The sequence below is a fragment of the Anolis carolinensis genome, chromosome 2, assembly GCF_035594765.1.
Source record: "Anolis carolinensis isolate JA03-04 chromosome 2, rAnoCar3.1.pri, whole genome shotgun sequence".
Lineage (NCBI taxonomy): Eukaryota > Metazoa > Chordata > Lepidosauria > Squamata > Dactyloidae > Anolis > Anolis carolinensis.
This window is the reverse complement of record NC_085842.1, coordinates 279,534,447-279,545,944: the sequence shown is the minus strand read 5'-3', so window position 1 is coordinate 279,545,944 and position 11,498 is coordinate 279,534,447.

Genomic DNA, 11,498 nt, shown 5'->3' with positions numbered 1-11,498 from the left:
TCATGTCAGTTATCAACATAAATGCCCCTTTTGTGCTTACAAAAGACTTTATTTTTAGGTTCCTGAGACCCATATGGATATTTGACACATGCTCTGAGTATTGGAGTGTAGGAGGATTGCTCACGCACTGCCTCCTTCAAAGACAACTGTACTAACAACTCACCATATGCCATCACTTGTTTACAAGTATAGATGCTGCCAGTTCATATAAATAGACTATAGATAGATAGATAGATAGATAGATAGATAGATAGATAGATAGATGTGTGTGAGAAAGATAGAGAGAAGAAGAAGATGATGATGAAGAAGAAGACGCAGAAGCCGAAGCCATTTGTTATTACCAATACTGTTTATATAAGAATAACAAGTCCTCACAGATCAGTTCTAGATACCTCAAGAGATGGAGTCAAAATCCCTGACTGATCAGTTAAACCAGTGTAGCTGTGATGTCTCATGGGCCATGTAGTCCCGTTCCTAGTACTATTGTGGCAGACGAAGAGGAAAACTTGGGTTTCCCACCGATTCAGCCAGAATCGGAGCCCCTGTACCTGCAGGATGTTTGCCCCCAAGAAGTCAGCCAAACAAGCCTTGGGCAGAATTCTCCCCCGTTTTCTCGTAAGGATAATTATAATAGAGATAGAGGCGCTAGGGAGGCAAAGCGCCGAAGCGCCAGAATCGCTGCCAGACAATTAGCTGATTAAGCCTGTTTCCCTTGGGAAATTCTAAGGAGTCATGCATCTGGACACAGTTTGGGTTTCACTTCTTGTTCTCCAGGGAAAGTGTTCCTTGGCGGGAAAACAAGATCCTATATAGGTGTTTTACCGCAAGGAGATCCTTGCGGAGTCAATTCGTCAGCTTGAGGAGTGAGAACGTGTGTGGACTACGCTACTCCAGTTCCTTGTTTCCAGGACCAAGTTCCAAGCCTGCCTTGTTCCCCGGACCTTGTTCTAGTTCCAAGCCTGCCTTGTTCCCCGGACCTCGCCACGGACCTTGTTCTTGCTTCTTGTTGCCTCGTATCAAGTCTTGTTGCCAAGAATCTAGTTTGTTTTCCAGCCTTGTTGTCAAGCTTCAATGGACTAAAGGACCTTGTCATTTCCCCACACTTTGCTCGGCAAAGTGTGTGTTTCGGTTATTGGATTATAACTTTGGACCTTAATATCTCCTATTGGACATTATTTTCCTGGACTATATTTGACCTTTCCTGAAAGGTCTATTTCTGAACTTTAGTCTTTACTTGTTTTTATTGACTTTATATAATCCTTTAATAAAGATATTAGATAGATTCTGGTCTCTGCGCATGGTTATTGGTGCTCTGCAGCCTGGATCCTGACAGTAGCTTTGCTTTTTATTGCTCTTTTATCACATAACTTTGTTTCTATACGTTCTTGTCTTATTTTCTGCATTAGAATCTCTTTTGTAGCATACTTCTGATGCTACCAGCAGTTCTCTGGCTATCTTTAAAATTGAACAATATATTATTAAGGAAAAATAAATCTATATAACTTTAGCTTTAAAAAACCACGCTGTTCGAATCACATTCATGATATTTACAATAGTTCATCACTGCAAGATTTTTTTTCCCATGAGCCACAGCATTCACTTGCTTACATTCTTCCCATAAATACAACTGAAGACATGAAAGAGTTTGTGGAAGTAGTAGCATCCTGTGGGTGCCCAGCCCACTGACAAGAAACCCCTTCAATAGTTTCAATGCCAAGATTGTGCTCACCAACCTAAAACTGTTTTTGAGGATTTCTCATAATCAAAAGGTCAGTAGATTGTATAGCATTCAGAAATATGAAAAGTAATCTGGAAGAAAGAGAGAGAAAGATGCAAGTGTTTGTTCCAATAATTCTGAAATGCTTATTGTGATGAAAGCATAACCAAAGACTATAATACGTTCTTCATCACTGAATCATCACTTTCTTGAAGTGTTTTTTCTTCTAATTTTTTCACTGATCATGAGACATTTACTTCTTGTCTTTCTGGTAGAACTGTAATTGATCTGAGAGAATAATTAATGTATTTGTTTATAACATCCTGTCCTCACCTTCCTTTTAATGTTTAAAACAGTAAACAATTACAAAATATATTAGAAATAGAGTTATAAATATAAATACAAAAGTGCTGTTTTGAACCTGTTCTTTGATAACAGGTTAGGGAGATTCAGTTATGGCCATTTCAGTCTCAGTTATGCTGTAACAGTTGTGCTGTACACTATTTTTTCTGTTGATTGTTTATCTGTAGAAATGGCTAATTCACTCTCCTTACCTAAGAAGTATGATGTTAGGCCACAACTGTTAAGCTAATGGCTAAGAGACTCAAGTGTATAGAGTTTGTGGGCAGATGGAGATTCAGTGGAATTTGATAAGCAAAGTAGGAGGTTTTTGTTTTTTTAAAGATGTTTGAGGTAGTTCATTTTCTTTATCTCATTTTGGATAAAGACATGAGGGGTTAGTTACATGTGTAACCATATTTTTTTATAAGAAATGAAACAAAAGTGAGAGTGGAAGGTGCAGCATGCAGACCAACTCTCCTTGGCGGCAGCCACACCTCCACCCCCCCCCACCCCCCACCACCACCAATGGCCTGCGAGGAGGAGGTGAAAAGGAGGGCAGGAGATTTTGACTTTTCCAGTGTGGAAGGTGCAGCCTGCAGACCAACTCTCCTCGGTGGTAGCCACACCCCTGCCCCCCCCCACCAATGGCCCTCCCCAAGGACCTCACATCACTTACAGAATTGGTGGTATTATGTTGGTATTCAGAAGAAGGATGACATAGAGCAACCACTGCTTAATTACCTGTGTGTAGATTTATGTTGAGAAGTAGCATGTATACTGGTTTGAGTGTTTATTTCCCACATTTGTACCCTGCCCGTCTTACCCGAAGGGGACTCAGGGCCGCCTCACAATTGGCAACCATTTGATGCTGACACATACAATTATAAATAACAGTTACAATTAAAATCAAAAGTTAAAACATCCGTTATTAAAACATCAATTAAAATTACACAAGTTCAAAATCATTGTTGGACTAGAACACTGGGAGATGAGGGTTCAAATCCCCTCTAAGCCATGGAAACTCACTGAGCGATCTTGGGAAATTGACATTAAGCCTAGAGGAAGATATAGCAACATCTCTCTGAACAAAGTCGTCCCCGCTACCCACTCAAAATATATATCCCATGATAGGTTTACCTTTGGCTTGCCATAAATCAGAATTGAAAGCACACAACAAGATTTACCCAAGTATATTGGAGGTTCTTTGCTATTTCCTTTATCTAGGGTATCTAGGGTATGTTTAGCCTGCAGAAGAGAAGGTTGAGAGAAGACATGATCATTGTGTTTAAATATTTGAAAGGCTGTCATAAGAAAGAGGATGCAGACTAGGACTCGGAGCAATGGGTTCAAATTACAGGAAAGGGGAATCCCCCTGAACATTAGGAAGAAATTCCTGACTATAAGAGCTGCTCAGCAGTAGAACTCCTTGCCTTGGAGTGTGATGGAAGCTCCTTCCTTGAAGTCTTTTAAACAGGGGCTTTTAAACAGAGTCTAGCTGACCATCTGTCAGGGGTGCTTTGATTGTACTTTTCCTGTATGGCAGGGGGTTGGACTATATGGCCCATGTGGTCTCTTCCAACTCTATTGTTGTATGATTCTATATTTCTATTCTGCACATGCCTTTCTTCCACCATGAAATTCAAGATGGATATCATGTTTTAAAGGCAGTTTCCTGTCCATGTGCTGATACACTGAAACGTCCTTAACTACAACAAGATGACTGCATCATATGCCCTTACATTATACTCTGAAGCAAACGACATTCTCTACTTCTTTCAATAAAAATCGTCAATGGATTTGGTGCTAGTTGAAAGAATAGAGCTAAAAGTTCATAAACCTATAGTAATTCACCCCTATTAGGCTAATTTACATAAGAAATAACAGATAAATGTTGGAGGGAGTGGTCAGGGAAGGACATATACCCTGTTTTCCCCCAAAATAAGACCTACCCTGAAAATAAGATCTATCATGATTTTTCAGCATTTCTGAGGATTCTCGAAATATAAGCCCTATTTCAAAAATAAGCCCTGGATACAGTTCATTTTAAAAGTCAATTTGGAAAAATAAGACTGCCCCTGAAAACAAGCTCTAACACATCTTTTGGAGCAAAAATTAATATATGACCCCGTCTTATTTTGGGGGAAATGGGGTATGTATCTGTATGGCAGTCTTGTACTCAGTTGCTGCAATTCCACCTAAGGTGAAGGTATTCTCTGAAATGGAAAATATAATCAACTAAACAATTGAACTGTCTTCAGTTGGGTCTTTTATCTTTGTTTCCAAACTTCACCTGTTTTCATTAGCATTTACTTCATATAAAACTGATTAGGTTTTGTTGATGTCAAGTTAGAGGTTTCAGTGATCTGAAGTGACTGAAGTTCAATAGGGAAATAGATAGAAAAACATCTTGTTCTCATGGAAAAGCTTACAATGGGTTGGAAATCATGAAACCCTCAAAATGTTTTTGGATTGCAACTCTCAGCAGACCTAGCCAGTATACCCTCTGGTAAGAAATGCAAGGGGTCCAAAGACATTTGGAGGTTCTCATGATCCCCACCCCTGGAGTACAAGGTATCCATTTTAAAATAACCAAGAACAAAAAGATAATTTATTTGAAATTTGATATCCTCTCATTTCTCATGGATACAAACAATAACAGTACTAATTATACAGTTTCTACTATGTAGTACAATATAGTAAGGGAAAAGTGCGATCTGCCCTTAAATGTGAAATGTCACATTTATGTCATTGTTTTGTACTCCAATCCGTTCATGGAGCCAATAAATAGAGGCAAATATATGAAAGACACAACCATGATAGGCTGAATCAAAGCAGTAATGGTAATTTCAAAGCCACCTCACTCACATCCAAGTAGATTCATGATATTTGGGTGAGATGGCAAAATGAATAAGGATATCCTTAAAAACATACAGATACTTTATTTAAAACTTCATTTCAAGGTTTTCAAATATCACATTTGGGTTGTGGGTGGGAAATCAGATATTAGTAGTACAATCTTATCCAACATCTCTGGACTATTCTGTATTTGAAATGAATTTGGAGAGGTGAAGCCACATTTCTTTTGAACTGAAGGCTTTCCTCTGGACACTGATTTACTTCCTTCCATCTACCTAGCTTGAGAGGTGAGCCATATTCAGCCAGCACTTCAGAAACCATATAAGCTTATACCCACACTTTAGAATCTCATTTCAGTAGGGTTCTCTACTCTCCATATGAAGTCCAGTAATGGATTCCCCATAGATCTGGGGATCACACTGTACTATTTCTTTTCCATGTTGATTCAGAGAGCTTCCTTCCTTATTTCTGAAATTCATAAAACTGTAAGGGAGTTCCTACAAAATTAGTGTACAGCTGAGTTGACCTATAGGTGGCACTGTCACCTGAGATTTGGGGTGGAGACTGGGCACCCATAAGGGCAGCAGATATTTTTCTATAGTTTACTGGACTGATTTTCAAAACTAGCTTACCTTATAGGGGGAATATTAAACAACTCCTGCTAGAATGATCAAATAAAAATCTTATAAAAATTCCATTCTTGTATCCAGAAAAAAGAAATGCATCAACACCTACAAGTATCTCTGAACTTTAAACTTGTACTTCAATAACAGCAGAGGTTATTTGAGGGCTTCATATAAGGCTTTGGACTCCCTTCACAATGGTGTTCAGAATCATCTCCACAATCTCCCGATGACAATAGGTTGGGGATTGTGCAATTGTACATTCTTCAGTAAATGTCGACCTCCGGAAATGAGCAGTTAGCTTGAATAAACTCTCACTGTGCAGTTAAGCCCTTGAAAAGGACACCAGAGAATTACAGTAAATTGAACTAAGGGAGTTTTAAAAACTGGATTTGTATAAACATTGGATGGACAAATGGTATAACTTAGAGAAACAAAAAATATAAAAGATAGCATAACAAATTATAATATTTTGGTTTTTTATCAGAGCCAAAGGGTTTTTGAGATACTGTGGATTTGGGTCCTGGGAAATGATGTCTGAAGTGTTCTTCTGGTTGTGAGGTGTGTCAAAAATAGGAAGCTGGAAAGACATCCCTCACACCAGGTCCTGTTGCCTGTCTCATTGCCCACAATGATGCTTATCTCAATAAATCCCATAACCAAGAGAGGACTGTAAGTATCAGTTCTCAGCACTTCAATCTGCAGCATATTGGAAACCCTTTAGTTAGTGCACTGCCAGGTTGAAAACATAGGTTTTAGAAATGGGTTCAGTCATTAACAACCATAGAATCATAGAATCATAGAATCATAGAATAGTAGAGTTGGAAGAGACCACATGGGCCATCTAGTCCAACCCCCTGCTAAGAAGCAGGAAATCGCATTCAAAGCACCCCCGACAGATGGCCATCCAGCCTCTGCTTAAAAGCCTCCAAGGAAGGAGCCTCCACCACGGCCCCGGGGAGAGAGTTCCACTGTCGAACAGCTCTCACAGTGAGGAAGTTCTTCCTGATGTTCAGGTGGAATCTCCTTTCCTGTAGTTTGAAGCCATTGTTCCGTGTCCTAGTCTGCAGGGCAGCAGAAAACAAGCTTGCTCCCTCCTCCCTATGACTTCCCCTCACGTATTTGTACAGTGAGAGAACCACAATCGGTCTCTCACTGTGGGTTTGAATTTTACAGATTTGATTAAAACATTCTCTTTAGGAATCTCTAACTCCTGTGCCATACTGTGATCCAGTGGAGGTTGACCATAGAGCCATACTGGAGAACCTAGATATTGCTACAGACCTTAGAGCATTTTTAAAATTTTGTGGTTTTTCACTTTCAAAGAGTTCCTAAACCGACTGTATGTTTTTTTTCTTAGTATTGATAGAATCAGCCCACCACTTTTAGAAATACCAGTAATTATTTCTAAATTTTTATCCATATAAATAAGGCAAATACATAATCATATACATACATATAAATAATCATAAGCAATTTTTATCTTCTTATTTTTTCTCCCTCTTTTTGCTGCTTCACTTCCTCTTTGGGGGGGGGGGGGGCGAGACTGCATGAATGCCCATCCTAACCATATGTAACAGACATCTGTAGCAACTTTCCTTGTGAATAGGGTGTCCTTTGAAAATAAATAATTCATTCTTGAATAAAAAAAATTAATTACATATCTTCATGATCCTCTACTTTTACCTTACCTATGATTTAACTAACAGAATCACTACCCAAAAAACCCACATTAGTGTTTGAATCATTAGGGGAGGAGAAGGGAGAAGGGTATAATAAAGTCCACAAGCTTAATCTTAAGAAACTCATCAATTTGGTAAGGGTAAGATCCAACTCACACTGACTTTTTAATTACAGCACTACTCCCCAGATTTTGGCACATCTTTTTAAATCATTGAACTAGCTTCAACCCTGAATGTGTAATCACGATCCTGGTTCTAAGCAAAGACCATGTGTCAGCTGGCACAGCATGTATCCTTGGCAGTTCCAAAGGGTGGCCTACCTCTTGTAACATGACATTTATCATAGATAGTCTGTTAGTGGGGAATGCATCAGTGAGAAAGTCAAGAACTTTTGTCAGTTAAACAAGCAGAGAACAGGAACAGTACACTCCTGACTCCACCCAGATGCAACAAAATCCAGTACCACCCCGTGATTTAACAGATAATGACACCAACTGTATAGCATTGTGACAGCTTTGATCAGATCATCTTTGGCCTTGGGAATGGCATGTCTTAAAAGAACAAAATTTTGGCACTGACAGCTTTCCCCAGGGAGGCTACGGGAACTGTGAAGACTTGTATGGGATGAGCTCCACTCATATAATTCAGATCTGGGCAATATATTGTTATTTGAGGTTGAAATCTTTCAAAATCTGTTAACAAGGGATATCTAAGTTTATATTACCTTCTTGATCCATGTCTCTCTTCTTCCAACATAGCTTCATGGGTGTGATCTTCTATATGAATGTAATAATTGACCCTCTGGATCCATGGGTTCTGATCCATAAATTCAACCAACAACAGCTTGAAAATATTTGTTTAAAAGAAATCCAAAAAGCAATGTTATTTACAATTTTATATAAAGGACAACATTTTACAACACCATTGTATATAATGGGATTGATCAACCATGAATATTGGTATGGGTCCAAACCCCAGCAAATACCCAGGGCCCACTTTATTAAAATAATGTACTAATGACAAACTTAGAGAATCTTCATGTGTCTACCAGAACTCTTTAGAAGCTGTCAGTAGGATGAAGGAATGACCCACTAAGCAAAATATTTCTTCACATATCCATGCTTTCAGATATAGTATTCATTTGTATAATTGATTTATTTACAGTATTTCTCATTTACTTGTTGGTTGCCCCTTCTAAGGGCAGGGAATGTGGTGGTGTGAATGAAAATCACAAATTAAAGTCCTGCATTCAAACTACTTTACCACACTGGCTGTTATTGCTGTTCTTTTCTGTCTTTAAGCATTTTCTGATTTAGGGTGATCCTAAAGTAAATCTATTGCAGAATTATTTTGTCAAGATTTGTTGAAATGAGGCTGACTTCCTCTAAGGCTGAAAAAGTGAGACCAGCCCAAGGCCACTGAGAGGGTTTCCATTGCCAAATGAGAACCTCAGCACTGGTGACCTGGAGTCCTGGTTCAACACTCAAACCACTACACCTGATAACTCTCTAAAATTATCCTTGACTACTTTCCAAAACACCACAAGCTTTCTGTACAAGTAATGCAATAAATTTTCATAGTAGACCTTAAATTTAAACTTTGAGAAAGGTCCTTTGGGAAGGGTAAGTGGTAAGTCTCTGGATATCACTGCTGTTTCAAGGGGCTTTTAGCATTCATTATTTTTTGAATGTCTCATTTTATATCAATATTCAGTCAGCTTTTGAACTTGGGGTTAGAAGATTTCACGAAGCTGCAATATCAACCAATTCTCCCTTTTATGTAGTCCATTACATTTACTGTATGGCTTTAATGTATCTTGACAGGAGCACCCCCTATTTTCTTTCCTTGCACTGTTCAGCACAACTAATTTGCAGAGAATCCTATTTAAAAAAGCAAAATTGGTTTGCAGCAATTGTTCACAAAATAAGCAAATTAGCATAGAAATGTCAGTTGTTAAGTACCCATTCTACCTTATCTAGCAAATCATTAATGAACCATTGGACTGTGAAAGCAATAGCTATTTAAATTCTGTTTGATTTGATTCTCCACTGCACTAAGTCTTGCATATTCATTTTAATTTGTCCAGAATGAAAATAAAATACTGTCATTGTCTCACTGCCCAATGTCAGAAAAATTAATAGGAAAGAATAGTGTTCTTGTGTGAACTGACAAAGGAAGCAGCACTGGTTCAAATGGGAAAATGAAGTTAGCAGTGTTTCCATGCTTCTCGGAGTACTTGTTTTCTTCTCTTGCTCCTTGCCCCCAACAGCGATAGCGTGACACACAGAAACGTAATCTCTATGCCAGCAAAATTTCAGCTGTTTAATTTCTGTGTGTCAGGCTATTGTTGAAGGCAACAGAGCATGGACAGCAAACATGCTGGCCTTAATCAATGCATTCCATTGCTAGCCTGTAGCTGTTTTGTATGTTAGAGTGCAGTTACGCATCACTGATAGAAAAAGCAGATTGGAATAAAATTTGAGCATGGACTTTTGTATGTGTAGAGGCAAATTAAGAAATATATATGGGAGTGGGGTAGATTGCAGAGGCCGTCTCTGTCCAGAATTTAGGTGGTGATATAGGTGCACATAAGTTTAGTTTGTGTGTGTGTGGGGGGGGGGGGAGCAGGTTACTGTGGTATATGTCTGTGCCAGCACAGCTCTGCATCCAACACTTACTTGCTGAATCCAAGGCCAGTGTCCAAACAATCCAGACAAGCCAATACCATATTGGCCCACTGGAGTGTCGCTGCTGCTACTCCCAGATGACTATGAAGCTTTCAGTGAGGACCTGGCCATCACCTATTATACTTGCTGATGTCAGAACAGGGTGCCAGACAGAAGAATAATGAAAACCAGCAAGAAGGAGAGCTCCATAGATGTGGGATCTGTTTCCCTGTTACTTGGGAAGCAGCTGGTTGATGATCTCACCCATCCATCCCGTATCCATATGAGCAATTTCCAACATGAGGGATTGCAATAGATTTCTTACCAGTCACATTGGAGATTGCTTATGAGAGGCAGGGGGAACTTCAGCCAACTACTTCTTGATAGGCAGGGGAACAGACCCCCATTGATCACAGCAGCAGCTGGCCAATAAGTGGTGATTGTGCAGAGGGAGTCAAAATGGGATTTACTGTGTAGCACTACACATGCACCATAATCCCCGAGTAGGATTCTTGCTGGCATATAGTTCTTTTTGGGAGGGAGTTCCAGAGGTGGGGCACAATCACAGAGAAGGCCCGTCTCTCCTTCCCACCAGACGGGGCTGGCACCAAGAGCAGGGCCTCCTCCGCAGATGGCAAAGCTCGGGCCAGTTTGTACACAGAGATGTGGTTGAAGACACTATCACATCCCCTAATCTTGGTTTTTATAATTACCTGTTCTTAAACTGGACTTGGACTGGACAACCTTTCAACCAGGAGGATAATCCCTCATCAACCTTTAGAGGTCTTGTCAACACAATCACGAATGCCAACATTTCCTTGGTATTGGGGCTGGATATACATTTTAGTACAGTCTTGAAGAAAAAGAAGATCTTGACATCAATATTGATATCTGCAATATCATGAATCAGAGCTAGTGAAAGATATGATGACATGACAAAAATACACAATAGACAGGATTGAAAATAAGAAAGTATGGCAGCCAGAAGAAAGTGCGAAAGAAACATTCATGGACACTACATCCCCAGATAATGAGGATCTGGAAATAGGCAGATAAAACCAGTTCATTCAGAACATTGTGAGTCACTCGCATGCTGCTTTGTGTAAAACTGTTAAAAATCCTTTGAACAGCCACTTCCTGTTTCCCTTCATAGGGTTGCTGGGAAATTACCGCTAGTGATGCTCAGGAAGCAAATTGGTTCCAGCTGTGCCTGCTCAGCTGTGCTAGAGATGCAAGCAGGTAAAAATACTCTCAAGACAATGCATGAAAGGAGAGCCCTGTTACACCTCCTGGAATAATGAAGTCTAATTTTTACAGAGTGACACAGAAGAGATTTTTGAGTAATTCAGAAAATCCAGGGATTTTTAGACAGTACTATAAGTTGTATAGCCTTCACTTGCTTTCTTTTGTTTGTCAGATTTCATGATTCACAAAACTATTATGAAATACTTTCCTTTAAACTGGGTGAGACACGAAGATGAATTTATATTTAACCTCACCTGGAATGAGTGAAGTGCTAAAATTACTTTCACAGTGTACATATTACTTACTATAAAAACACACGTGGGGGTTTTTTTAAAAAAAATAGAGCCCTGTAATGTTTTCTTTTTTA